The sequence below is a fragment of the Podarcis melisellensis genome, assembly GCF_964234715.1.
Source record: "Podarcis melisellensis genome assembly, chromosome: 8".
Classification (NCBI taxonomy): Eukaryota; Metazoa; Chordata; class Lepidosauria; order Squamata; family Lacertidae; genus Podarcis; species Podarcis melisellensis.
Window position 1 is genome coordinate 8182492 of NC_138540.1, and position 27613 is coordinate 8210104.

Genomic DNA, 27613 nt, shown 5'->3' on the forward strand with positions numbered 1-27613 from the left:
CAGCTAGGTGAAAGGCTACATATAGCAGTTACAAACTTGCATGCTATGGCTTCCTAGAAGCTGATACAGTAATGCAGTGAAGCTACCAGAAAAATTCTCTTCTGCTCTTACCACAGTGTATCTACAAATTAGTTCCTTCTGCTCAAACATCTTCAAGTGCTTTACACAAGCAACAACACAGTGGACTTCGAAGAGCTCTCAATTAGCTATGTCTGGTGTTGTTAAATCATTGAGTGGTTAAGTGAAATTCCTGAGGGCAGGCCGACAGCCCTGCTAAAAGCCTTTCTTGTGCTTCAGGGCCACAACACCCACAAAAACAGCTGCTAAAGTAACGGGGGGGGGGGGATATTGAAATAACAGGCCTCAATAAGTGAATCCAGAGCATCTGTACATAAGTACCAATCTGAGTCATCTCATGCTCGCATTTATTAACCAACCAATCACAAACAAGCAACCGCACCCTAGGCCAACCCCAAATTCTCTCACCACCAAAGGAACAAAAGCATCCCCCTCTTCTTCCTAATGTAACCCTAATGTCTCAACAAATGAAACTGATCTATGGAAAATGTAACTTGAAAAAAGAGACATTGCGCATACCTTTGTAAACCAAGAAAACTTTAATAATTTTTTTTTAAAAAAAAAATACACAGTATGTGTGTATATGGCCGAAAGCAGTGCTTTTTTTCAGCTGGAGCATGACAGAGCACAGTTGTGGCACCTCTCAGGTGGGTGCCATTGCGATCAGCACTCCCCCCGCCTACGTCTTGCCTTTACATATTTCTGAGAACCCCAAAACAAACATTTCAAGTCAAAACAGAGGCTGGTCAGTGTGTGCAAGTCTACACTTTCTTTTAGATCTATGACTTCACCTATCTCATAGCCACTCCTAGTCAAGCTACAGAGAAGGGCCAATTTGTATTTCCTTTTCTTCAATCTGTCTCCCAGGTTGCGGTGGTGGGCTTTAGGCTTTCCAGCCAGCCATCTACGCAATGTGCCCTTCTGAGCTGCCCTAGCCACCCGCCTGCATTTAAGAGAACGAGGAAGACAGGGATACATTGATTGGACATGCACCAGAACCAGGGGCAACCCCAAAACTAGCTAGGGAGACAGATTGCCGCAATTTTTATGGCCTCTGTGGCTGATGAACGCAACTGTTGTCAAATCGGCATCTGTTCAGGGCTGCCTTGAGTTGCCCAGTGACTTAGTGTAACAACTTCATGGTGAGTTCCAGCACCTATTTTTCTTGGGGGGGAAACACTGGCAAACAGAAAAATTTCATTGTCTGGATAGGTCACTTCCTGGTCCACAGCATTTATCAAGCGGGAGAAAGAGCTGCTTATAGGCAACAGTAGAAAAATTCACATATTTAATATAGCTGGGACTGAGTGCAAGTGTGTTTACTGCACTCCCCCCCCCCAAAAAAAATAACAGAATTGAGGGGAAACCCTATGGAAGGAGGGAACCCAGAAATTCCCAAAAGACACCTGAGCATCCGTAATGGGCACAAAATACTTTTGGTTGGGGGGATGGAACCAAAAGGATGGAATTAAGTGACTGAAACCCTGAACATGATGCAACACTTCAATGTAAGTTGACACTTCTCATTCCTGTATACAGTGTGTTACTTGTACAGCACAGCAAAGCCCTCTGGAAAATGTATCACCCCTCCTATGAACAAGATTGTTGTCAGTGTGGGCCAGGGCACCCAGCATCAGGGTTGGGGCCAGCTTTGTCCTCACCGCAACCCACTGCCAAGCATTTTCCTACAGGACTGAATGACAACACATTTGAAAGTTACAGATAGGTAGCCGTGTTGGTCTGTCATAGTCAAAACAAAAAGAATTCCTTCCAGTAGCACCTTAAAGACCAACTAAGTCAGTTCTTGGTATGAGCTTTCGTGTGCATGCACACTTCTTCAGATACACTGAAACAGAAGTCACCAGACCCTTCTATATAGTGAGAAGGTGGGGAGGGGTATTACTCAGAAGGGTGGTGGGAATGGGTGATTGGCAGATAGCTGTGATGATCTGCCAATCACCCATTCCCACCACCCTTCTGAGTAATACCCCTCCCCACCTTCTCACTATATAGAAGGGTCTGGAAACTTCTGTTTCAGTGTATCTGAAGAAGTGTGCATGCACACGAAAGCTCATACCAAGAACTGACTTAGTTGGTCTTTAAGGTGCTACTGGAAGGAATTCTTTTTGTTTTAACACATTTGAAAGTTAACAAGACCAGACCACTGAGGCAAGGTCCAAGCTGTCTCCCTACCCTAGAGACGCCACCCCCCTGAGCTGCTAAGAATCCAGACTGCTGCTCTCTGCCCCATTCTCAGCTATGTTCACTGGTCACACTAGAGCAGGTATGTCCAACAGGTAGATCGTGATCTACCGGAAGATCACTGGATGTCTGTGGTAGATCACGAAGCTCAACAACTTTGGCTGTCAATAACAATGGGTAGATCACAGCCAGTATTTTTATACTGTGAGTAGATCACAGTCTCTTGGGAGTTGGACATGCCTGCACTAGAGTGCAGCAGAAAAGTGGGAACAAGAATATGAAAGGCAACGACAGTGGTACCTCGGTTTACGAACTTAATCTGTTCCGGAAGTCTGTTCTTAAACAGAAACCGTTCTTAAACTGAGGTGCGCTTTCCCCAACGAGGCCTCCCGCCACCGGTGACCTTCCACCGTTCAGATTCTGGTCTTAGACCGAAGTAAAGTTCACAAACCGGGACACTACTTCCGGTTTTGCGGAGTTTGTAAACCGAATAGTTCTTAAACAGGGCTGTTCTTAAACCGAGGTACCATTGTATATTCACTGCCACCACAGAAAACACCAAAAACAGCAGCAATCCCAATCCCCTTTAAACCCACAGGGGCACATCAACCCTTATGACAGCAATACTAAATAGTGAGAACCTTGGTGGCTGAGTTGCCAAGCTCTCAGTCGAAGTCATTAGACACAACACAGTGTGTAAGCTTAGAAGGGCTTCAGTTCACACCCAGGAGCTGTTGCAGAGGCGGTTCTTTAAAAAGTCTGTCAATGGATTCCCTTAGTTGCAACCAAGACTCAAAACCTTCTGCCCTGATGAATAAGCTTGTATTACTCCTGACCAGTTTGGCATACAAGACAAATTGGTGCATTCAAGCCTGTTCTTCAATTACCTTTGTGCTCTCACATAGCACTGACAACTATGCCTCATGTTGGAGGAGACTCAGATGTACCTCCTCTGCTCTACATTTACAGAGTCATGAAAGCTTTGGCAAAAAAGTGGGGTGAAGCAGTGTGGCAAATCCAAGGCCTCTTTATGTACATGGGGGTTCAGGCTGATTACGGTAATGAGCTCAGGCCTGAGCTCAAAATAAACATATTTCTGTGTAAACAGAGAAGCAACTAGAATCTTGCTTTCTGGTATTTCTAGCACAAAAAAACCCCAAATATAGAAAGAACAAATCAAATACATTGTAAGGCAGTAATCTTTAATGAAAAGCCTCAAACTCATTTTGGAACCAGTTCTGATTATCATACTTTAAAGTGTTTGTGTAGTATTATGTAGAACATGGGGGCAAATCAATAATCTCATGCACAACCCCTTCTTTCAAGGAGCTCTGAGGATCATCACCCTTATGACAATTCTTCAAGGGATGAAAGGTGGTGGGACATTATCTAGCTCAATACAGTGGTACCTGGGTTTACAAACTTAATCCGTTCCGGAAGTCCGTTCTTAAACCAAAACCGAGGCGTGCTTTCCCTAATGAGGCCTCCTGCCACCGGTGCCCTTCCACCGTGTGGCTTCCGTTCTTAGACCGAGGTAACGTTCTCAAACCAATACACTATTTCCAGTTTTGCGGAGTCTGTAAACCAAATCATTCTTAAACTGGACAGTTCTTAAACCAAGGTACCACTGTATTGTATACACTGACTAGCAGCAAGGGACATTCCCAGCTCTACCTGGAGATGCTCAGGATTAAACATGCAACCTCCCACATGCAAAGCAGATGCTCTACCACTGAACTAAAGTCTTTCCTCCATAGATGACTTATTCACAGCTCTCCAAAATCTTGAGTGGGGATTTTCCCATATCCAAACACCACATCAATCAACACACTCCATCAGCGAAGACATACAAAGACAACATACCATGGTTTAGGATCCTGTCTTGTTCCAAATATATAGTTTCCTAGTTCTAAACAAACATATTTGAGTGAGTGAAAAGCTTGTTCATATATTCACTTATTACCATAATTTTGCTCTATAAGACTCACTTTTTCCCTCCTAAAAAGTAAGGGGAAATGTGTGTGCGTCTTATGGAGCGAATGCAGGCTGCGCAGCTATCCCAGAAGCCAGAACAGCAAGAGGGATGCTGCTTTCACTGTGCAGCGATCCCTCTTGCTGTTCTGGCTTCTGAGATTCAGAATATTTTTTTTTCTTGTTTTCCTCCTCCAAAAGCTAGGTGCATCTTATGGTCTGGTGCGGCTTATAGAGCGAAAAATACGGTAATTAGAAATTTCCTAGTCTATCTTGGCTTATGATTGTCTGAATGCAGCTAATGCCAAACATACAAGTGAACAGAAAGCAAAAAACGGTGAAGCTGTCCTGATAAATGGCTCTATGCTCCAACAACCACAGTTTTCCTCAAAATAGTCCTAGCAAACGTTTCCATGACTGTCAATCATTAAGACCTTCATTAAACTTGGTTTGCACATCCTATTGAGTTCAGCAGGCAGGTACAAAGTGACTGGCTTTTTATGTTCAAATAGGGAATGAAAAGAATAAAGGACCAACATCAGATAAATATTAATATTATTGTTTATACCCCACCCATCTGGCTGGGCTTCCCCAGCCACTCTGGGAGGCTTCCAGCAAAATATATAAAACAATAAAACACTAGACATTAAAAACTTTCCTGAACTTCAGATGTTGCCTTCAGATGTTTTCTAAAGTGTATTTTGAAACAAAGCAGTTTGTTGGCCTGACGTGGGTCCTTTTTTAAAAGGGGTATCAATTCCTAAATAAGATTACAAAGACACTTGGGAAACACCCCCCCCCCCAATGATCAAGGATTGCTATAGCTGTTATCAATTACTCACCTATGAAGCTCCATACTGTCAAGGAGTTCTGGTGGACTACCTCCTGCCACACAACTCTTTCTACCCGATGCATTAAGCATCAGTGACCCTGCAATGCATCTCATCACTTTCAGAAGCACAGTTAGCTGGGGAACAACAGGGGGTGTTTCCTGCAGTAGTTGCAGAACTTCTTTCCTAGAGAGGTTTTGATTGGTTTCAGGTGAGCTTCTTAAAGCTTGAATTCTGTTTACATCCTGTTTTTATTGCATGAAAAGTATTTTCACTATCTTGATATGTTTTCACCTTGATATGAACTGCTTTTATTGTCATGTATTTTATTAAGTTTTTGTAATCTGTTTATGTTTCTTCTGTAAAAAGCAGAAAGCAATTTCCCTCCTATAAATAAATAAATAAATAAGCACAAACGTCCCAGGTTTTTGTTTGTTTGGTGATTACGTTATCACTCATTACTGCTGCTGTGGTCAACTCTGTTTATTTTGTATATATTTAAAGTACAACTGAATTGTCACAGACTGCATTTTTTGCAGTTCATGACATTTCCCCTCAATGTTTACCACTGCCACCCATATGTATATTTACATTTCAACTGAAGATAAACTTCATGCATATAATGAAATGAAATCCCATCTACAAAAATGTATGCTTTGGTAAATCCCTGAGTCTTTTAATATGCCACAAGCTCCTTAATGATTTCTTTTAGTAAAAACCCTTCTGCAATCTTTTTTTGGTTAAGTTTTCAGTTACCGTATTTTTGGCTCTATAGGGCACACCGGACCATAGGGCACATCTAGTTTTTTTGGGGGGGTTGTCTTGGCTTCCTCTTTAGCCCCGGGGCTGGGGTGGGGGAAGCCCGAGCTTCCCCGAACCCCAGCCCCCAGAAGGGGTCCGGGAGCGGGGGTGAGGTTGCGTGCTCCCGGAGCTTGCTGCTATCCGCAAGCCTTCAGAGCCTGGCGGGAACTGCCGAAGTCTTGCGGATATCTGCCCGAAGCCCAGGGTGTGCGGCGCTGCACTCCCCCGGCTTCAGGCTGCAGGCCGGGCTCCCAAGGCTTGCAGATAGCACCGACCCCTCTCGCTCTCCAGGCTTCAGCGAAAGCCTGCATTCGCTCCATAGGACGCACATACATTTCCCCTTCATTTTTGGAGGGGGGAAATTGCGTCCTATAGAGCGAAAAATACGGTAAGTATTCTTCTAGAGTTAAGCAGTCCTTTACATTACATTAACACAATTGTTTCTGTACAGTGGTACCTCGGGTTAAGAACTTAATTCGTTCAGGAGGTCCGTTCTTAACCTGAAATTGTTCTTAACCTGAAGCACCACTTTAGCTAATGGGGCCTCCTGCTGCTGCCGCAGGTTAAGAACAGTTTCGGGTTAAGAACAGACCTCCAGAATGAATTAAGTTTTTAACCAGAAGTACCACTGTACAAAAATAATGAACAGTTGCACTTTCCACACTACTCAGAACGAACTCACTGGCTTCCCATGCCCCTTACTGGGGCAGTGGGGTGGGGGGATTCTACCACCTTGTAGGCAATAGCTCATTTGTACTCCGCATGTATCAGTCTCAAGACGTTGCTGTAAAGATACTAATTAGCAACTGGCTGGGGCAGGAAGAGATTCTCAAGGTCACGTCATCATTTCAGGAACAGTTAGAAAGAGCACATTTCCCTGACTTTCCAAAAGAGCTTAGTTAATGATTGCAAGAAGAAAAACACCAACTCCATCTTTTATTTCAAATATATAGGATAACCATAGAATTGTGGAGTTGGAAGAGACTCAAAGCATCATCTAGCGTAACCCCCTGCAATGCTAGAATCTCAACTAAAGCATCCAAGACAGATGGCCTTACAACCTCTGCTTAATCAATGAAGGAGAGACCACCACGTTCCGAGGGAATCTGCTCCACTCTCAAACAGCTCAGAAAATCCTTCCTGATGTTGAGTTGGACACTCCCTTCTAGTAACTTGAATCCATGGGTTTGGGTCCTAACCTCCAGAGCAGGAGAAAACAAGCTTGCTCTATCTTCCATGAGACAGCAGTGGGGGTAGGGTAAGTGAAAACAAGCTACAACAATTATAATGTTGTTCACTGCTTCTGCTCAGGCTGCACAGAAAAAGCATTTTGGTTCCAGAAATTCATTCCGATTGCGCAGATTAAATATAATTGATAGAATTCTACAGGATGAGGTATTCATGTGTGAAAACAAGGTCTAATGATCCCCAGGCATACACCTCCAGATGGTGGAGATATTAGGGGTGCCCAGGCATCTTCAGGTGCAAAATGAGCCTGGTTAATTTCGAACACTTGTGCTTTGAATTATAAAATGTTGATAGGTGGCATCCCTTGCATTTAAAAGATCATATAATTCCGCTCCAGCTTTCTTCTGTTTCTAAAAAAATCTATTTTATAGAATATGGTCAACCTTAAAGGGTGTTTTCCACACAGCAGTTCTGTTTCTCCAAAGTGACTATCTTCTGTGTGATCAGAAGCAAAACAGCTAGCTCTCCCCTGCTGCCCCATGTCCTGCAATCCATTTGTTTGCAACCACAAGAGAAAAGCAATCCATTTAAATGTGTGAAAGAGCTTCTTCACAGTTTGCTTAGCACATCAAAAGTCTTCATGAGAAGCCGGCAAAAAAGGAAGGCTCTCAGTTGCAAATCATACAACTAGAAATCTCAATTTGTTCACTAGGTTGCTGGTGCTGAGTCTCAAAAAAAAAAACAAAAAAAAAAAACGACTGGCAACCAGTTAATTTCTATCACTGTGCTGCAGGTGTAGTTTTGCACTTTCTCAAGCAGGAAACAAATACGGCACAGGTGTCACAGGTCCCTGCAGCAGCTCCTTTGCTTCCATATCTCTTGGTCCTACACACACTGTAAGACAGCACTCTGGGCCTCCAGCTCAAACTCCCCTGCTAAACACCCCTGTTTACATGTACTGTTCATTTTGACTGTGATTCCTGCATTGCAGAGGCGTTAGCCTAGCCCTAGTTTATCCGTGAGGGTAGCTTCCAGGCCTATGATTCTGGAACTGCTGCTGACTGCTAACACCTCCCCCCAAATCACTTCCTCTAGTACAGCACATGGCCACACTCACAAATGCACAATCAAGCCTCTAAACAGCTCAGACAAGCAAACAGCCCCAATCCAAAAGACACAATATACCCTCATGAAGGTTCTGGATTCAGAGAGAAAGCAAATACATTTATTCAAATGATATTTGAAAGGATGGGGCAATTCCAGGTAACTGGACTCCTCCTCCCACCCCTGGGCTGGGCTCTTAGAATTTTAAACCAAACACACCTTTAGGTTGGTGCATTAAAAATTCATATAGGCTATTAAAGAACCAATAGACACCAAGCTTCATGGTACAGTGGTACCTCGGGTTACATACGCTTCAGGTTACAGACTCTGCTAACCCAGAAATAGTGCTTCAGGTTAAGAACTTTGCTTCAGGATGAGAACAGAAATCATGCTCCAGTGGCTAAAGTGGTGCTTCAGGTTAAGAACAGTTTCAGGTTAAGAAGGGACCTCCAGAACGAATTAAGCACTTAACCCGAGGTACTACTGAATATTGTTCCTACGCACATGAGGGGAAGCAGCAAAGTGGGAGCAATTGGGCAGTGAACACTAGAATGCTGCTTGGTCCTAATAAGCCACTGACCGTCTCTTTTTGTTATTTGTGAACAAGGTCTATGTATTTCAGAATGACCTTAGACCAGACATGTCCAAAGTCCATATTGGGGGCCTAATCCAGCCCACGGGCGGTTTAATCAGGCCCCTGTGGCAGTTTATTTCCTGGGGTAAAATCCTAAAAAAAAAAAAAAAACCTCAACAACTTCAACCCTTAAAAAGCTCAACAACTTTGGGGTAAAACCATAAAAAACTCAACAACTTCAATCCTAAAAAAAGGTTAACAACTACTTTGGTCGGCCCTCACGGCCCTTCACTTCATCAAATCTGGCGCTCTCTGAAAAAAGTTTGGACACCACTGCTAGACCATATGCTCTGCTTGCCAAAGGTTACAACTCAATATAGGTTTGGGAAAGACCCTGTGTCTGAAATCTTGAGAGAGCTGTGGCCAATACTGAGATAGATGGACCAATCATTTGACTCCGTTTAAGACAGCTTCCTATATTCCTATAGTTTGTTGCTGATTGTGATTTGTCAGAGATAAACCATGTTCCTAGTTCAGATATGGCAACAAACCAAGGCTTATGGTTTGTTGTCCCCACCAGCCTAAGGAGAGAAGTAGAGCAGGAATGATGAAGCAGTATGCACTAGCATGCTGCTCAGTCCCGGTAAACCATAGTTTACTGACATCCACATACCCAATGGTAGTATGTACTTATGTCCAACCTCTTTTGCAACTGATTGGCGGTGGCCGTTCAAAAGCAGTTTGTGAAACAGTGCGAGGACTTGCTGCATAACCAGGGACAGGGGAAGAGCTATGGTTTGACAGTATATAATTCCAATCCTCGCTCAACTACCCTGGCTGACAATTCGTTTCCTGGCCCAATTCGAAGTGCTAGTTCTGACCTATAAAGCCTTAAATGGCTCAGGACTACAATATCTCAAGAACTGCCTCTCCCCACATGAACTGTCACGGAGCCTGTGATCATCATTTGAGGCCCTTCTTCATGTGCCTCCTCCATGAGGGGTCTGGAGGGCAATTTTCTGCAGTGGTTCCTCACTTGTGGACTGCTCTCCCCAGGGAGGCTCACCTGACACCTTTATTATATATATTTAGGTGTCAGCCAAATGCATCTCTCTCGTCCCAGGCTTTTGGCTAATTAAAGAATATACGACCTTTTAAACTGAGGGGGTTTGGTATTTTTTGTGTTTGTAACTGTGTTGTGTATTACTGTGTTTTTATATTGTAAACCAACCTGTGATCCTTGAAGGAAGGGCATTAACAGAAATTTAATATAACAGTAGCAGCAGCAACAACAACAACAGCAACAGTCATACCCAAATGCTTGGGTGTGTCTATAGCAGCTCTCAGGGTCCGTCTGCTAATATTAATACCCATATCCAAAATGATTAATACTGATACCAGGAAATCCTCTAATCCTCTACAATATTTTCTCCTTTTTGGCTGTGTTCAACCTTTTTGGTTGAACACAGCAGGCGTTCCTGTTCTCTGCCAAAAAAGCAGATGTACATACCTATTTCCTTCAGAATTTATCTCCACTGGATAAAAATGGAATATTCATTCACATTTTGAATACAAAAAACAACTTCAAAACAGACAGCAGCAGGACATTTCACTTCAGCAGGATTCTATTGTACAATAAACTAGTATTGTAGCATAAAGAGTAATAAAAGGCCAGTAGTCACTATTCTCAAATGCTCTACATATTTAAAAGAAACATGGTATCAGAATAGGGGCATGCCAGAATTACCAGCATCTAGTAAGGTCTCCACACAGAGGTACAAGAACACAAGCCCATTTTAGAAACTCAAATTAGATTCTAAACAGGTGCTTTAATCCTCAGTACATGCAACATTTCCAACTGACTCATAAACAACTCTTTCAATCTGTAGATTTTGCTTTTCCACATAAAAGCATTATCCTGAGACAGATCACAACCAATGAAAATTCAAATTATTAAAAATAATTTCAGCACATTGAAGAGATAAGTAGGTGAAAGAAAAATAAGCTATTTCTGATGAAATCTCACTTAATATTAGAATTAATAGCTATACTCACACATATCACATTTCAAAAGGGGTGACCAGTGTTAGAAACTCAGATATGTAAGCTAATAGCCAAATGGCACCTTAAAACTGGCCTATACTCACCACAACAGAATGTGTAGGCACATTTTAATGAAATTTTGTTGTTGTTGTTATTCATTTCTCTTCTATACTGCTTTATATTTTGAAGGGGGGGAAATCTCAAAGTGGATTACAACACAGTAAAACATCAAATAAAGCAACCTAGAATAAAACATAATTCAAAAGATTTCAGATCCTTCCCTAAGTTACATTTTGCTTTCCCCGTATTTATGTACCTACTTAATCTATATATTTGCCCCATAGAAGAAATACTCCAGGAAGCCAGTGTGCTGATGTGGTTAGAGTGTTAGACTAGGACCTGCGAAATCAGGGTTCAAATCCCCACTCAATCATAAAGCTCACTGGGTGACCTTGGGCCAGTCACAGCCTCTGAACCTACCTCAAAGGGTCACTGGAGGGATTAACTGAGGAGGGGGGAAAACCATGTACTCCTTGGAGAAAAGGGTGGGATATAAATGCAGTGAATAAGCACTTCTGCTTACCTGCTTAAGAAATTTGGAGGGTCAGCCAAATGGAGATGTCAGTCACCAACCTGGCATCTAGAGATCTCCATGTCCTCACAACTGGACCCATACCAGTCGCAAAATGCGCTGAGGAGATTTCAAACACTGGTGGGTGACAACATCAAACAGGTCCTGCCTTATGCCCTTTCCAAGAATATTCCTATTTATTCCCCCCCCCCCAAAGTCTCCCATCTAAGAAGTAGAGTAAGTTCTGGAGGATTGCCCTATTGATATCCACTATGTGTAGTAATTTTTCACTCATACAGAAAAGAGAAATGGAGGCACTGCACATTTCAATGCTACATCTCTGTGAGTTTTGTATGTTATGCACCAGCTGTACAAGATATGCTGGTTGTATCAGGTTTATATAGTCTGCAAAAAGTTTGCGTGGCAAAATGCAGTCCTGGATAACAGACACCCCTCATGCCCCTGATCTAAAACATTAACTCTCTAAAGCACTTTGAACTCTCTAAACTACATGTCAATATCTCGGGAATACTTACAACCAATATTATTATCCTCCTATCACAGACAGGGTGGAGTGAGAGAAAGAGAAAGAAGTTTGCCAAAGGCCACCAGAAGCAACATTTGAACTGGGGACTTCCTGGTTCACAGTTCGGCCTTCTTGCTATTGATCTAAGTATCTGATGTACTTCTGCACAACTGAAGGCTCTGGCTTTCATGAATATAGAAGCAGGTTTTCAAAGAAATGTCCAAATTGCAAGAGGATAGAAAGAGGGGGAGGGCGTTACTGGTTTGTTGGTTTGATCTACGTTCTTGTTGTTATCATGTATTTTGTGTTTTTTATATTGCAAACCACCCTGAGACCTATGGGTTAAGGGCGATATAGAAATTTAAGAAATAAATAAATAACCCACTGATTAGAACTCTCAGCACTTTTACTTGGAAGCAAGTCTGAGTGACTTCTGTTGGTCTTTCTTCTAAGTGATTGTTCTTTTGATATCCGATAGTTGTAGTTGGGTAAATAAAACATGCAAAAAGAAGTGGGGAAGCCAGTACTTTTAAGGGTATTAAACACATCTTGGCAACAACACAAATTCTGTTTATACATTGTTCCATGGACAACACAGCAAGTTGCTTAGCCTGAAGTTATATTGCTTCCTGCAGGCACACAATTCAATATGACAAATGCACATTACCGTCTATGCACCTTATATTGCATAATTTTAATATTGTAAGAATCATCAGTGTTTTGGATCAGTTTGTATAAAAACTCCGCTGCTCTGAACAGATTAGCAATGGTATTGAAAATCATAACAGAAAAATACTTCTTATCGCAGCTGGAGGGGAAATCTAGTCCCACACATTCCTGAATCACCTTTCTCTTCCCTTTCCAAGAGGCCTGTTTTAAAGGGAAGGACCCCCTGGCTTGGGCAATGAGGCTTGGCAGGATCATTTGGGGGGTGGAGCTGGGGGAGAACCTCAACTGCGATATAAAATGGTCACTCTCTGCACTCAAGGCTGCAGTAACGGGTAAGGCCGGCTGGCAGGGGCCTGCCTCGCAGCAAACCAGGTGCCCTCTGCCCAGGCTGAGCTTCCTGCCTGAGAGTCTTGAAGGGCAGGCACCCCAACACACACATGTCTGCTAATCATCTCCCCTCTCGCACATACACAAGGGAACGCTCATCTCCAAAGGCCTAGACCCTGGAGTGACACTTACGACAGCACCAACGTCCTTTCCAGGCCCGGCTAGCCTTTGCTGCAGCCTCGGCTTTGGGGAGGGGAGGAGAGGCCTTCTACTGTCACAGCTCGCTGGTTGCAGCGCCCGCCCGTGTATGCATGCCTTCCCCGGCCATTCTTGCTCCCTCCCTCCCTTTGCCAAAAAATGCTTTCCCGCAAAATCAAGAGGGGTCCTACCAGGGTTGTCCTTCCCTATTCTCCACCACCACCCCACAGCAATGCCCCAAAGCTTGGAAATGCCTTCTGCCTCCCCACGGCAGTGTGAGCAGAAGATCTATCCCAGCTTGCTTCTCCTCCTTCACCCCCCCTCTCCAAAATACTATTATGCGGTATTCTCTCTCCTCTGCCCAACATGGAGGCCAAGCTGCCTTTCCTGCCCCTGTCACCCTCCATTATGCCACCCCCTTCCCAGGGCAATGCCAGTTGCTGCGCCCGGTAACTCCCATCCCACACACAACATTGGGCCAGCTGAAGTGGGGAGGGGGAGGTCCCCCATTTCCTTTCCTGAGGGGATGCGGAACATGGAATCCCTTTTTCTCCTCCCACCCCTAAAATACAATTTCTTCCAGGTCAAAGTCAGCCATTGAATGATTACGTACCCCCCCAATTCTTAAGATTCCAGGTAACACCTCCCCCTCAATACAATGCAAGGGAAAGTGATGCCACTCACCAAAACCTTCCCATTCTCTCCCCCACTTCCAAAGCGGGCAACCTCCACTGCCCCCTCCCCTATGACAAGTGCTCCCTTCAAACAATGCCACCCTTGCCTCTATCTTCGCATGCTCCCCCAAACCCTGTTATGCAATTATGCAGGTTTTTTTAAGAGGAGAACTTGGGAGGAAAAGAGACACTCTTTAGCCATTATTTCTACAACGACCAGCGGTGGGAAGGGAGGGGGAATCTTCTCTTTATTTCAAGGCAACGCGGCCCCTTTACATTTCTCCGCAGCCCCTCTCTCCCCCCAAATCATCAGTCATAACATTTATTTGCCTTGGGTCCTTTTACGGGAAGAAGGCAGGTTAATCCGAATGGTATCAACGCCGCAATCACAACCATCTGGATAGGCCTCTCCGCGGCACACAGACCCACACAAAAGGCGGCAATATTCCTCCTTAGCAAATATTTGCACAGCATATGCCCCCATGGCCGCTCCTGGGTCCGCACCGCTCCTCTGCCCTCCTCAAGGAGAAACCAGCCAGCAAAGCGCCCGGCAGAGGAATCCCACCGCGTGACCCCTTTTTCCTTTCCCCTTTTTCTTACTCCCAAGCAAGCCTGCGTCCCGCTTCCCTCCCCAAAGCCAGCGGCCGCAGGATCGCAGCCCTTCTGAGGCCGGCCGGCCGCATCCACCACACGTCCTCCCGGCGCCTCCCAGGAAAGCGCTGCTTATTACGATCGCTGTTAATTATGGGCTCATGTGCGGGGAATTAATGCACGAGGCCCGGCGCCGAATCTATTGGGGATGAAACGGGGGTGGGGGGGAGAGAGGCCTAAAGCGGAGGACCCCCCCCACACACACCCAAAAATAAATATTACCCGGGACCGGCCACCCGAGGCCTTCCACCCGCCTACCCGCCGCGACCGGGCCTGGCCACCCTATTCCCCGCCCTGCAGCGCCCAGGTAGCCGCGGAGGGGAGCGCGGAAGAGCCCGGCAGGGAAGCAGGCGAGGCCCGCCCGTCAAACCCGCTAGGCCGGGCGCCGGGGGAGACGACCCCCGCCCCGCTCCCTCGACTCACCTGCCCAGATTCTGCCTGCCTCCGACGCTTCCTGCAGCCGGGATCCCGCTGGGGCCGGGGCCTGCTCCGCCGCTGCTATTCCCACCTCCGCTACCGAGGGGCTTGCGGCTGCTGCTGCTGCTGCCGGCCGACTGGGCCGGCCCCTGGGGCGGTGGCGGCAGCGGCGGCGGCGGCGCCGCCGGCTGGCTCGTCGTCGCGGTCGTCGTGGTGGTGGTGGAGGCCGTCGTCTGCTGCTGAGGCGGCTGCGGGGACGGCGGCTGCAGAGGCGGCGGCGGCGCTCCCACGGCTGCTGCTGTTACGGCGGCGGCGGCGGCGGCGGGCGAAGGCTGAGGCGATGGCTTGAGGGACATGGCTGAGCCGAGGGAGGCAGGCGAAAGGAGGGAGAGGGGGAGGGACGGGCGGAGCGCGCGCACGCTCGTCCGGGCTCGCTGCGGAGGCTCCTTCCGCCCCTCACGACGGCGGCGGCGGCGGTGGCTGAGGCCGCCTCCTCAGGAGGTGGGGAGCGAGGAGGAGGAGACAAGCCGGCCGGCCTCCCGACCCCGCGCTCGGCTGAGGGTGAAGGCCGCCCGCCCGTGAGGAAAGCGGCAGCACCGGGGTGGCGGCAGGGCGGGGCCCAACTCGGCGGTACGTAGCGGGGGTGAGAAGCGGCGCCCGGCGGAGGCCTCGGCCGGAGGACGACGAGCAGCGGCGGCGACGGAGGGGCTCGTCTCCCCTCAGGCAAGCGGGCGTCTTTCGCGGAGGGAAAGGCCCTGAGGGGAGAAAGCTCCCGGGATTTTTTCCGCCCCCAAAGGGAAGGGGGTCGTTCGAGGGGGCCCCTGACCACGCGCAGAGTGGCGCTTTCTCCTCTCCTCGCGGATTGTCGGAAGGGGAGGAGACGCGCTTAAGAGCCGCTCGTGGCCCCTCTTCCACGCGCGCGCACACACCCACCCCAAAAAGCCGTGCTTTTATTTTTTTAAAATAATTTTTATTACTTTCCCATTTAAACATATATAATCACATCGTTATTATCCTCTTTGGCTCTTTTAGAGCCTATCGACTTCCTTCCCTCCCACATCTTGGCTTTCAAAACTAACCTTTATATTTAAGTATTTTATATATTTTCCAGTTCTAGGATGACTCTTTACAAAATACCTCAAAATTTAAGTAAATATAGAAAGGTAAAATAAAAAAAAATCATTATAAGTCTTCAGATAACCCTACTTGCTTACGATGAACTTTCAGATAATGAATAAATTTACTCCAGTCTTTTTGGAATATTTGATCGTGATGGTTTCGGATTTTTCCCGTCAGCTTCACCAGTTCTGCAAAGTCCATCATTTTCATCTGCCACACTTGTAGCCATGCCTTTTAAGCAGCCCTTCTAATATTTAACCGCATGTCGCTTACTGTATTCTGTGTGTGCGTGCACATAAATTTACACAGACACACAAATAATTACTTATCATTGTGTTTGGAATTCTTCCCCTCCCGTTTTACCATTGCAACAGCGTCGCTGGACTCCAGCTCCCTTCAGCCCTATTGGTCATGCTGGCAGGGGATGATAAGAACAGTGCTGTTGTTGTTTTAATTAATTTCTCATTTTATTTGACGAAATCCATATGCTGCTTGATGGCAATAAAACCTCTCAGCAGTGAAATTTTCAGTTTTTGTTACAGCCTGGAAAGTCCTTTTTTAAAAGGAGCATTTAGCCACCCACGAAGTCCATCTCTCCACTATAGGAAATGATATGTAGATGAATGACAGCAGTCTCTGTGCTTTCAACATTAATTAACAATTTTCTGCATATATTGTTCTTTCTTTTTTAAAAAATACATTAGAAAATACATCTATGTCTGTTGAAATCTGATCTCACACCCATCAAATATATTTTCAGGTTGGTGATGGAGCGAGTGGCTGCCTTGCGTGGCTGAAGGGAAAAAGGAGGAGAAACTGATTGGTACAAAAAGTTTATAAGCCAAGAGGAGTCTGGGGAGAAAGCATGTCAAAGCAACAGAACAATGTGTGTATTGCCTCCCCAAATCTGTGCCAGAATGGAAGAAATGGCATGCATATGGTCCTCTTTCCCTCCCCATTTTATTCTTGTGAAGTACGGTAGGTTAGGCAGACAGTTGGTGACTGGTCCTAGATCACCTATTGAGCTTCACTAGGGTAGGGGGTAGGCAACCTAAGGCCCAGGGGCCGGATGCGGCCCAATCGCCTTTTCAATTCAGCCCACGGACGGTCCGGGAACCAGTGTGTTTTTACATGAGTAGAATGTGTCCTTTTATTTAAACTGCATCTCTGGGTTATTTGTGGGGCCTGCCCGGTGTTTTTACATGAGTAGAATGTGTGCTTTTATTTAAAATGCATCTCTGAGTTATTTGTGGGGCATGGAATTCATCCATTCCCCCCAAAAAAATATAGTCCAGCCCCCCACATGGTCTGGTGGACCAGCCCACGGCTGAAAAAGGTTGCTGACCCCTGAGTTCCACCGCTGAATGAGGATTTGAACTTGGGTCTCCCCGGTCCTTGTCATACACTCTGATCACTACACCCCCTTCATGTTAACTTTGCAAATGTAGATTTAAAAGGTAGTATAGGATAGAGCAGTGCAGGAGATGTAGAACCATCAGCCGCCTCCAAGAGAACCAGTGTAGTGCAGTGTTGGACTAGGACCTGGCAGATTCAGCTGTGAAGGTCCTTTGGATGACTTTGGAGCACTCTCCGCCTAGCCTGCTTCACATGGTTGTTGTGGTTTAGAGCAGAGCCATGTACACCACCTTGAGCTCCTTGGAAGAAGAATGAGATATAAATGCAAGAGTAAATAAATAAATAACTGTTCTGCACCAAGTTCCCAGGAGTCTCCCAGCACTAGTTCAGCACACTGGTTAAGCCTACTACTAAGCCTTAATGCAGAGCTTTCCAAACTGTGTGTCGTGACACATTAGTGTGTCGGCTGCACTGTGTAGGTATGTCACATGAATGCTCTCCAAGCTGCTCCCAGGGCTGGAAAGGGGTTAGTTTAACCTCCGGTTTGCTAGTAAAACTGAATTACTGTGTCATGATGCATGTCTAAAAAGTGTGTCACCAACATGAAAAGTTTGGAAAGCTCTGCCTTAATGTATTAAAATGCAATGCTGACCCCAACCTACAGATTAAGTCCCAGAGAAAGTGGTGTTGCCTGTATTGATGGCAATGAAAAGCCTTTCAGCTGAGAGGTTGGTCATCACAAACTGGGATGTAGAAGAAATGGATGCCAGGGTACTACAGAGGATTGTTTGTTCAACAGACTGAAATTGAGGTACACAGCAGCTTGGGCAACTGTGTGGATTGGTGTCAGAACCCACACAATCATGACCATGACAGTGACTACTAGATATATATGTGAATTGAAGGTCTCAAGCTTTATGTTTTTGAAAATACTACAATATTTGAATATATTAAAATGTATTCAATATAATAGTTGAGGATCATATTTTATCTGCTATTTTCTTTTTTGCAGATTAAAAATGCAGTATTCAAACCATAAATGTATCAGAACTTGTAATGTTACACTAATGCTATAAAATACATGGGTTTTTATTCATAAACAAGTCCAGTAGGGTGATAAATTAGAAAAAATTGGGAATCTGGGTAAAACAGCATAGGTATTAAGTAGAGTAATTGTAAATGAAATGCCAAATTTCCTTTGTTCGATCCGACATCCTAGATGATAGTGTCTTCTCTTCTTCTCCACCCCCTATGCCTCAACTGTTTAAAAAGCAAAGACATGTTTAAGTCACGTTCTGTGTTAAAATCTCATTTGTGTTTTAAAAACCAGAATAGAGAATCTCATCTGGAAGAAATGCTACTCTTTGCTAACTCTTCAATGTTCATCTTACACACTCACCAACACAACTAGAACATGCTAACTTGCAGCCTTTCTCAACCTTGGGTCCCCAGATGTTGTTGAACTACAACTCTCATCATCCCTAGCTAGCAGGGCCAGAGCTCAGGGATGATGGGAGTTGTAGTCCAACAACACCTGGGGACCCACAGGTTGAGAAACACTGTGCTAAGGAAACTCCAGCCTGTGGAATCCACACACAAGGGCAGGCATTTCTCCCTAGATTAATGGAATCATTAATTGACCATTGTGAGGGTAGATCGGAAATTCTCATTAGAGCTCTCCGCCTGAAACTGTTTGACAAATTACAGCACTGGAGGGGAAGAGCTTCACTTGTTGGATTTCTGCCTGTCACTGCAGCTGTGAAAGGCACAGGTGGCCAGCCTCCCACAAATACCAAATAAACGTACAGTGGTACCTCGGGTTAAGTACTTAATTTGTTCCAGAGGTCCGTTCTTAACCTGAAACTGTTCTTAACCTGAAGCACCACTTTAGCTAATGGAGTCTCCTGCTACCGCCGCACCGCTGGAACATGATTTCTGTTCTCATCCTGAAGCAAAGTTCTTAACCCAATGTAGTATTTCTGGTTTAGCGGAGTCTGTAACCTGAAGCATATGTAACCCGAGGTACCACTGTATTCACTTCAACCCAAAGCAACATCAGAGGTTTTTAAACTGAAGTTGGGTGGCCATCTGCCAGGGATCAAGTTGTGATTTCTGCATTACATGAGGCTAAAGTAAATGGTCTTGTTCCTTTCAACTTTACAATTCTATGATTCTATTGTAAATCCTCACCTAAAGGAACTCCTGCCATTTTGTATTGGACGAGCAAAAGAACTGAGGGATAATTCCTTGAGGGTTGTTACATATGAGACAATTACAGCAGAGTCCTCACCCTTTTTGATGTTAAAAGGAAAAACAATTGATGTGGCAACTGAACCACCACTCTGTACCTCACAGGAAATGGTTTGGAAATCACAGCCTTGCCTACTTCCCTCTTCAGTTACAGTATTAAAACAAAACCAACCAACCAACCCCCCCCCCCGCAAGTGCAAGCCAGAGTTATATACTTCTTTCCCCACAGCCAAACACCACTTAGGCCCCAAGACATCATCTAAAAACAGATGAAGCTAAGCAGTGTTGGTTATGGTCCATACACGACCAGGAAACTCACAGATAGACACCACCTTTATTTCAGTCGTGGAAGAAAAGTGTATAATAACAGCTGCAATCCTATGCACATTTACCTGGGACTTGCTTCCCAGCCAACATGCTTTAGAGCAGGCATAGGCAAACTCCGGCCCTCCAGATGTTTCGGACTACAATTCCCATCATCCCTAGCTAACAGGACCAGTGGTCAGGGAATACCAGTTACTGGGGTCCATGCATATATTATATACATAATTTGACTTGTATGCCCTCTTTCCATAGTTAGAACCATGCTCAAGGAAACTTACAACATAGGGGGGAATACATAATTACAAACATAGCAAAAGTAGTCACAAGCAAGAAATAAAACATAACAAAAGTACACAATCAAATTAAACAATTTCCACATAAATCATACTAAAATCTGAAATAAAGATGTAAAATATTAATATCGAAAACAGCAGCAACATCCTCTAAACAGTATCCCAAGCCAAGCATCTGTTCAGCAGCAGCTTTTGTGTCATTCAGTCAGGATCCTGCCCTCCCTGGCCAGGTGGGAAAAGGCCTGCAAGCCAAGGAACAGGTCTTCTAGGACTGTCCCAAGATAGATGGCGCCCTTCATAGGATAGAATTCCTGGCTAGATGGGTCCCCTTTGGTCTGATTCAGCACATCTCTCCATTATGTTCTTATTTTTAATTGGTGGTGTGGAGAGCCCCTTCTAAAGCCCTATTACCTGCTTCCCTGCTTTCTTTTTAAAGCTCTCACGCCTTTTAGGATTTGTACCGAACGTGCGACTATTTAAAGCAAGGTCATTCCGTGCACATTCATGAAAGAGAACACAATGCAGCGTTTACACACAAGCAAGGTGGAGGAGGTGTAGTCATGGTTACTCCAAAATTCTTCGAGATGCAGCCATTAAAAGAAAGGTTTCCTGGAAAATAATATCCACATATCTATTTCCAGCACTACTTCTTTGCATTCTGCAAAAGAGGGTACTCATGGCTTGGAAGAATGAGAAGCATGGATTCCAGTGCAACTAACATTGCAACATTTCACAGCTTTTTCCGTTTGCATTTCCTGTGCACTTAGGGTGCTTTTTCCTGGTTTTGTTCTCTCTCCTCATCCTGAAGAACGATGAGTTGACACAGTGTTGGATCACCCAATAGTCGTGCTTAAGGCACCAACAAAGCAGGGGTACCCAGAAAAAAATGTGACTTAAAGGAATTTGACATTTGATTTTTTTTTTTATCATCTTCCCCATTTTTCTGTTCTCTATTTATTGCTGTGCCTTTCCCCACCTAAACGGGGGGAGGGGGGAGGCATCCAGCTAATGTAGATTGAAATAATGTGAGGGAATCAGATCCTGTCATGTGGAAGAACATTAGGAAGAACTTCCTGACAGTAAGAGCTGTTTGACAGTGGAATTTGCTGCCAAGGAGTGTGGTGGAGTCTCCTTCTTTGGAGGTCTTTAAGCAGAGGCTTGACAACGATATGTCAGGAGTGCTCTGATGGGGTTTCCTGCTTGGCAGGGGGTTGGACTCGATGGCCCTTGTGCTCTCTTCCAACTCTATGATTCTACATACATGCTTGTATATTTTAGCATGCATGTGAGCTTTGTGTCATTTTGGAAAAAAAATAATAATAATTGCAGTTTAGCATTGTTTTTGTTTTGAATTGTGGATGGGCACCACAATATTCAATGTTTGTGGCCTCTAAAGATCTTAAACTGGTCCTGACTTGACATGTTGGCTGGGTAACCAAAGAAGATGCCTACTGAAATGAGCCCAAAAAGAAAGAACATTTTCTCTTCATTCACATGTGGAATGAAACCAGGGACATGAAAAGCTTCACGACTTTTCTAGCCTACTTGTAGTTTTGTGGCCAGTTAAAAGCCATTATAAAACATACGGTCCAGGAAATTCTGCAGTACTTATTATTTCTTGAAACGGCTTGCCAAAGTTATTTCTAATGCAAATTGCTGTGAAGTACAGTCTTCCAAAGCAAAATATTTATATAGCAGTTTAGACTTTGCAGTGTACCATATTGGCCCTAATATAAGCTGCACCTTTAAAATTTCAAGGGGGGGGAGGAAAAAAAAGACTATACCCAAATAAAAGCCGCTCCCTTAAAATTCCGCAGGCACTCACACCCGTTCCGTTTTACCGTATGTCTGTTTCAGCAGCAATATCATAAAAGCCAATTTTTGTAAGGTTGCAAATTTAAGCCGCACTTTGCACGGTTGGAATTTGGGGAAAAAGTGAGGCTTATATTCAGGCCAATACGGTACTTCACACAGGCAGTAGTAATATCCTATATGTGAAATTTCATGTGCAACTTGTATTCTGGACACTTTTGATAGAGGTTTGTTGCATGCTTTTGTCCCCATTCTAATCTTTAAACAAAATATTCCCATTAATAATGTTGTGCTATGAACCACCCTGAGATCTATGGATGAAGGGAAGAATACATATCAAATAAACACATAAATAATCACCAAAAAAAAGGAATGATGAAAATTATTCTGGGTCTCTCCCTGACCCCAAAGCTAAGTTAGTTGCTGGGCTTTGTTGTGGGGGTATTGGTTGTGGTATAGTAATGTTGGCTTGGCTTTTTGTTCTTAAAGGCACATGGTCAGTTTTGCCATTTCAGCAAGTCTCCAGCTCTTAGCAATCCTTTCTTTCATTTCAATAGAAAGGGCTTTTGTGCGACGACTGGCAGACTTCAGGCTTGCAGGATCTCCATTGTTTGTTACTAGAACGCTGAGATCCACCAACCAGAAGCAGGTGCACATGACATGCACTTCTAATGAATGAATTCTGAAACCGGGAATTTGTTCTACTGTACCAGAATGAACCTGACCTCACAGTCTTTCACACACAAATCTAGTTCGGCTCACCCCCCAAGCCACCATTTCTGTTCTTTGGATAAGAGGCAGTCATTGTGCTGTTCCTACTGTGGAACAATTGGATGTCTGAAATCCTTGCATTTACTGCAAATTCCCCAAAGATCCGAGAGTCGATCCACACCTACCTTCTGCCCCCATCCCACCTGCAATGCCATTTACTGAAATACTAGAGATTCAGCTATACAGCTGCAAATAAAATGTTTTAAGTGTGTTATAAGTGTAATATACAATATGAGACTAGATGGCAATGGTGATCCTTATGGAAAATTCAATGTATTTTAAAAAACGCTTTTCATAGCATTTTTTATGTGGGTGTAGATTCCACCCAGGGTTTCCACCACAGCCTATGTGCTGGATCAACTCACAGCGCCCATTTTGTACTGTTGTATCGTTTTTTAATACAGTGGTACCTCGGTTTTCGAGCGTCTCGGAAGCCAAACGTTCTGGTTTTTGAATGCCAAAAACCCAGAATTAATGTTTCCGTTTTCAAACATGCCTCATTTTTCTCGACTGAACTTGCAGCCAGCCTTTTGCGCTTCGGTGTTCAAACATTTCGTAAGTCGAATGGTCTTCGGAACAGATTATGTTCGAGAACCAAGGTACCACTATATGTGTACAGTGGTACCTTGGGTTACATACGCTTCAGGTTACAGACTCTGCTAACCCAGAAATAGTACCGCTGGTTAAGAACTTTGCTTCAGGATGAGAAAAGAAATCGTGCAGTGGCGGCGCAGTGGCAGCAGGAGGCCCCTTAGCTAAAGTGGTGCTTCAGGTTAAGAACAGTTTCAGGTTAATAACGGACCTCCAGAACGAATTAAGTTCTTAACCTGAGGTACCACTGTATTATCAATTTTAAAGATGTGCAAAGGCATTGAAATGGAAGAGTCCAGTGAAAGCATTATGCGACCGCTTGTCACCATGGCACAGAGCAGGGATAATGAAAATGGTGCCTTCGGATACTGCCGGACTACAACTCCCATCAGTCCTTGCCAACACTACATTCCCTGCACTTGTGATTGCCTGCAACTAGTATATAGCGGGTGGCACTGTAGTTTTAACCACTGCACCTCTGGGCTTGCCAATCAGAAGGTTGGCGGTTCGAATCCCCGCGACGGGGTGAGCTCCTGTTGCCTGGTCCCTGCTCCTGCCAACCTAGCAGTACGAAAGCACGTCAAAGTGCAAGTAGATAAATAGGTACCACTCAGGCGGGAAGGTAAACGGCGTTTCCGTGTGCTGCTCTGGTTCGCCAGAAGCGGCTTAGTCATGCTGGCCACATGACCCGGAACCTGTACGCCGGCTCCCTCGGCCAATAAAGCGAGATGAGCGCCGCAACCCCAGAGTCATCCGCGACTGGACCTAACTGTCAGGGGTCCCTTTACCTTTAGTATATAGCTGTCTATCATCTCTTCTAACATACACGGTGGACTAACTGGGTGAGATTGTTAAGAGGTTTGGACTTTGGTGGGGAGCATCACTGCAGTCACACCCAGCTCTGTCCTTCCCATCCATGCCAGGTTCTGTGGTCTCAGCATTTGCTCAGTGGCAAAGCATACTCCACGACCGACCGCCTCCCTTACAGTGACAAAGGGTTGCACAATTGTTTCGCTGGCTTCTTCATTTCAATGTAGTCTTTGTGTTGCACTCTTTAGCCTTCATTGTGTGGGTGTGGCATGCCTCAGGACATTTTCTCTGCTTCTCAAAGAGGTAATCTTTTATTAAGAGGGGAAGTGTTAGAGGGGACAAAACCCAAGCAGCTGCTACAGGATCATTGCTTTATTAAGAGAAGCTTCAAAAAAGCACCTTGCCAAAGTTCTAGTTAATGTAGTCCAAAACGTCTCAAGGGCAGGATGGCAAACACTGGGTTAAAGCGTCAAGACCATGGGTAGGCAAACTATGGCCCAGGGGCCGCATCCGGCCCACGGATGGCCCGGGAATCAGCGTGTTTTTACATGAGTAGAATGTGTCCTTTTATTTAAAATGCATCTCTGGGTTATCTGTGGGGCCTGCCTGGTGTTTTTACGCAAGTAGAATGTGTGCTTTTATTTAAAATGCATCTCTGGGTTATTTGTGGGGCAGAGGAATTTGTTCATTTTTCTTCTTCAAAATATAGTCCGCCCCCCCAAGGTCTGAGGGACAGTGGACCGTCCCCCTGCTGAAAAAGTTTGCTGACCCCTGGTCAAGAGGAGCAACTGTATTAGTCTGTTAAAACAAATGCCCTTGTGCTTAGGGAATCTTAAATAGCTCAGGTCAGCCTTTCCCAAACTAATCTACAGCATCTTGGAAGAGGTGTAACATCATGCAGTGGCGTAGCGTGGGTTGTCAGCACCCGGGGCAAGGCAAGTAATTTGCACCCCCTAACCCATGGATTTGTGCCCCCTAACCCGTGGATTTGCACCCCCTAACCCTAGATCAGGGGTCTGCAACCCGCGGCTCCGGAGCCGCATGTGGCTCTTTTACACCTTTGCCACGGCTCCAGGGTGGATACTAGCGAGGGGAGGAGGCGCATTGTGCACCCCGACACTCTCCACTGTGGCAGGCGCTGTACTGGCTGTGATGTCGCATGGGGGCGGTGCATGCGTTAGTCACGCACCGTCCCGACGTCACCTTCCCGCCCGCTGTCAGACTGCGGCTCCAGAGATATATTTGTTTTAAATGTCGCAATGGTTTTGCGGCTCCCAGTTTTTTTTTCCTTCAGAAATGGGTCCAAGTGGCTCTTTTCGTCTTAAAGGTTGCAGACCCCTGCCCTAGATGTTGCGCCCGGTGCAGCCGGCCCCCCCTGCACCCCCCACACTACGCCGCTGACATCATGGGAGGGGTGTTTCCAGGTACCCCAGGGACAGTAAGCAACATCACAAGGCTAGGGGTTTCTAGGACCAAGGCAAAAGTCAAGTTCTCCTGTTTTTGCTCTTGAATGTTGTTAATGTAATCTTGTTTTATATACTGAAATACTGTTGGTTTGTTTTTTGTATGCTGTCATATTTGCTATTGACCTGTTGTTTTATTGTGCATCCTTCTTTTCTTTGTTGTATGCCGCTTTGAGCATATTTTTGGGTGGAAAAGCAGCCTACAAGTAATGAATGAGCAAGCATGCCTGTAGAAGAATCATATCATACAACATCAAGCACAGCACACTGCAATTGCTACAACAGGCAGTAGAATCATTAAGTGGTCTATCAAGATCCTCTGCAATTGTCAAGGGGTCCATGGGTTTGGGAACCAATGGCCTAAGTTTTCATGTACCATACTAAAGCGCATGTAAGATGCATGGAGTAAAATCTTAATTGGCAGCTCTATAAAGAAGAAAATTGTAAGGGGTGGGAGCAAACTAGTCCCTGACAGAAGTGTGAAGAAGTGAAGTGTGCATGCACACGAAAGCTCATACCAAGAACTAACTTAGTTGGTCTTTAAGGTGCTACTGGAAGGAATTTTTTTTGTTTAGTCCCTGACAATCAGCTTAAAAGCTTAAAGAGAGCACACCCTTTTCACAGGTTGGTGATAATTCCCTGAGCGCTGCCAGGATGATTGCATTATCACCTGTAGTGGGAAGGGAGCCATAAGCACAAAACAACTGTAGATGGCAGAGATATCCTGGCATTGATAAGCTAATTAAGACATGTACAGTGGTTTACGAACTTAATCCGTTCTGGGAAGTCCGTTCTTAAAGCAAAGCGTTCTTTCCCATAGCAGCGGGGGACTCAATTTACAAATGAACACACTCAACAGGAAGCGAAACGTGTTCTTTTTCCAAGGCAAAATTCACAAACCAAAATACCTACTTCTAGGTTTGCAGTGTTCTTAATCCAAGTTGTTCACAAACTAAGCTGTTCTTAAACCTAAGTACTACTGTAGTGGGTTAAAAAAATAAATAAATCCTGTCTCAATTTAACCCGCAAGTGATGGCACTGAACTTCTTGAGGATGTAAGATGCGATTTAGTAGACTTCAAATGGCAGACCTTGTCGTCATGCCAGAAAGCGTATTTGTATTTTGTTCCCCCAGCCCTTTTAAATAGCTTAGGTAGTTTTCAAAAAGCAGGGCAGCACAGAGAGTTCCATTTTGTTGTGTGCCTGTAGTTTTTCCCCTTTTATGGTTTGCTTTGCTTCTAACTTATTTATCGTAAGCCACCAAGGGAACAAATGTCAAATAAATGGCCGAACAGTCACTTCAAAGCAGCTTTTGGGGGAGTCTGGAAGAGCGATCTTTGCTCTGTGAATTGCGGTGTAACCAGTTGCACTGAGTTCAATGGGATTTTCTCCGCTAAACAGGTATAGCTTTGCACCCACAGACTTTTTAAGGCAGGGAAATAAGCAATGTTTACCCACCAACTCTTCCTATATCCACAGATCTGCTCACCCATCTGGTATCCAGACCCACGACAGTTCAACCCTTTGGACTTTGAATGACAGGTCCTAACCAACTTTGGTTATAGTCTAGGGGACTGAGTGGGGATTTGAACCCTGATCTCCCAGGTCCAAGTCTAACACTCTACCCACATCACCACACTAGCTTTCTGGAGTATTTCTGCTATGGGGCATATATACAAATAGGTACATAATTATGGGGAAAGCAAGATGTCACTTAGAGAAGGCTCTAAAATACTTTCCTTGAAGCTTGAATTTGCTTTCTTCTGGATTGTTTTGTTTGATGTTTTAATGTGTTGTAAACCGCTTTGTTTTTTCTCTCTTTAAAACATAAAGCAGTATATAAATGAAATTAATATTAAGAACAATAAATCCAGGGGGGGGGGAATGGTGCCTAGACATTTTCTTGCGCTAATTGCGGGTGGCGCTGTGGGTTAAACCACTGAGCCTAGGACTTGCCGATCAGAACGTCGGCGGTTCGAATCCCTGTGACGGGGTGAGCTC

General features: G+C 45.0%; 1 protein-coding gene and 1 long non-coding RNA gene across 9 annotated transcripts in view; one reads left to right on the forward strand and one right to left on the reverse strand.

Moving 5' to 3' along the window:
- ATXN2 (ataxin 2) overlaps window positions 1-15002 on the reverse strand; it is a 62328-nt gene extending 47326 nt beyond the window's left edge. For 6 of the 8 annotated variants that reach the window (XM_081922948.1, XM_081922947.1, XM_081922952.1 and 3 more), the window contains exon 1: window positions 14831-15001. The gene's annotated coding sequence lies outside the window, so the exon portion shown is untranslated. Of the gene's footprint in view, window positions 1-14830 lie in introns of all 8 variants that reach the window. The other 2 variants (XM_081922951.1, XM_081922950.1) reach the window with 1 other exon arrangement.
- Window positions 15003-15183: 181 nt separating this feature from the next.
- Window positions 15184-18339, forward strand: LOC309376585. The gene is made up of 2 exons (XR_014171245.1): window positions 15184-15454; window positions 16704-18339. It is a non-coding gene; the product is annotated as an uncharacterized lncRNA (long non-coding RNA).
- The last annotated feature ends 9274 nt before the right edge of the window (window positions 18340-27613 follow it).